Genomic DNA, 2,753 nt, shown 5'->3' on the forward strand with positions numbered 1-2,753 from the left:
AACAGCCCTTGAGCTCCTGTGGATGACTCAGCTGATACAAACAGGCTTGAGTACCTCAAAGAGAGCAGAGAACTGAGCAGCCTCAGGCACCCAGCTAGACTCTGCAGCCTAGTAGCCTCTAGCAACCAGAAGGGGACTTTTGGTACTTAGACTTTCCTTATCTCACCAGCAGATCCTGCAGGGTGCCTCTGGCATAGACTGACACTGGACCTTTGCCTTTTGTTCATTTACCACAAAAAAAGCAGTCCCATTCTATGCATACCTTTTTGAGGATAGGTTTTTAGGCATCATCACTAAGACTACCACTATGTAATCCATTTTAGGACATTGGAAAACTATTTTTAATCCATTCTGATAGACAAATATGTTCAAGAACTTCAAGTATTCTAAATTTGGTTTTTGGATTTTGTATCACATCCCCAAACTTTGCTGTGGATGGAAGTAACAGCCAAAAAGCTCTGTCTAAATCATTGCTTTCTGTTGCTCTAAGCTTACTCAGTGTTGACTGCTGTCTTAGATGCCAAGCTGAACCAAGAGCATCGTAAGCTTCTATCTAGCCTTTGATGTCATAAACTATAATGACTAAAACAATAGCCCTGTTTGACAATGACCATCTAAGATTCTTATCCATCTCAAGCTATAAAGGGAGACATGTTAGGATTTATGGTAACATATTGGCCAGTTGAAACCTTATAAATTGCTTTCACAATCAAGTGAACAAACAATTTTCAGGGACAAGTCACTTGCAAAGAACTACAACATTGTAATTGACAGCTCTTTGTCTAGTATACATTCATCCTTGCTAGTATTGTCTTACGTGTATATGAGACTTCACAATTTCAGCATGCTTCTATATACATTGTCTCATTTGATTATCATAAATTTCAATAAATTTCCATAAAATAAGTACCATATCCCTTGGAAGTCCATTCAAGGTCACCCACTAAGTGGAAATTTTGGGACTGGAACTCATGACTTAGTCATTATACTCCATTTCTATGGTGGCGGGGCTGGACTTTCAAGTGAAATCTTTTGCTTTTGAGCCTTCAAATTAGAGAGTTTGAACTAGCAAGCAGCCCTTCCCCCATCTATCTCATATTGGCACAAAACCTTGCAATTCTTGACATTTATACAGGAGGTGTTCATCACATGAGGTAGGGCATACCAGGATCATGAACCTCATGGAGATCTTGTTATATTGCCCCCAAATTAATAGACACCCATGATAAAAGTCACAGGCTTGTAAAAAATCATAAACAAAGCTCCACATTTTGCTCTAGGTTTAGAGAGTACCAGATAAGCTTTTACTGAATCATTAGAGAGAGAAAACAAATGCATAATTGCCATCTCAAACACGTAAGTGACATTATTTTTTAAGTGTAAAACACAGGATTTTACTCTAAGGAGGAAATAAAGTTTAAAAATTAAGTTAAACATCTGGAGAGTATCATATGGTTCTTGTTCTTTCTTTTATTGATGTGTTGTATCACATTGACTGATTTGCGGATGTTGAACCAACCTTGCAGCCCTGGAATAATGCATTTGACAAAGTACAGCATCCCTTCCTGATCAAAACTCTTCAAAGTGTAGGGATAGAGGGCACATACCTCAATATCATCAAAGCCATCTATGAAAAACCCATCGCAAATATCATTCTCAATGGAGAAAAACTGAAAGCTTTTCTGCTAAGGTCAGGAACACGGCAGGGATGTCCATTATCACCACTGCTATTCAACAGAGTACTAGAGGTCCTAGCCTCAGCAATCAGACAACAAAAGGAAATTAAAGGCATCCAAATCGGCAAAGAAGAAGTCAAATTATCACTCTTCGCAGATGATATGATACTATATGTGGAAAACCCAAAAGACTCCACTCCAAAACTGCTAGAACTTATACAGGAATTCAGTAAAGTGTCAGGATATAAAATCAATGCACAGAAATCAGTTGCATTTCTCTACACCAACAGCAAGACAAGAGAGAAAACAAATGCATAATTGCCATCTCAAACACGTAAGTGACATTATTTTTTAAGTGTAAAACACAGGATTTTACTCTAAGGAGGAAATAAAGTTTAAAAATTAAGTTAAACATCTGGAGAGTATCATATGGTATCATATGGTTCTTGTTCTTTCTTTTATTGATGTGTTGTATCACATTGACTGATATTAAGGAGTCAATCCCATTTACAATTGCATCCAAAACCATAAGATACCTAGGGATAAACCTAACCAAAGAGACACAGAATCTATACTCAGAAAACTATAAAGTACTCATGAAAGAAATTGAGGAAGACACAAAGAAATGGAAAAATGTTCCATGCTCCTGGATTGGAAGAATAAATATTGTGAAAATGTCTATGCTACCTAAAGCAATCTACACATTTAATGCAATTCCTATCAAAGTACCATCCATCTTTTTCAAAGAAATGGAACAAATAATGCTAAAATTTATATGGAAACAGAAAAGACCTCGAATAGCCAAAGGGATATTGAAAAAGAAAGCCAACGTTGGTGGCATCACAATTCCGGACTTCAAGCTCTATTACAAAGCTGTCATCATCAAGACAGCATGGTACTGGCACAAAAACAGACACATAGATCAATGGAACAGAATAGAGAGCCCAGAAATAGACCCTCAACTCTATGGTCAACTAATCTTCGACAAAGCAGGAAAGAATGTCCAATGGAAAAAAGACAGCCTCTTCAATAAATGGTGCTGGGAAAATTGGACAGCCACATGCAGAAAAATGAAAT

Source organism: Mustela nivalis (genome assembly GCF_964662115.1).
Source record: "Mustela nivalis genome assembly, chromosome: 3".
Classification (NCBI taxonomy): domain Eukaryota; kingdom Metazoa; phylum Chordata; class Mammalia; order Carnivora; family Mustelidae; genus Mustela; species Mustela nivalis.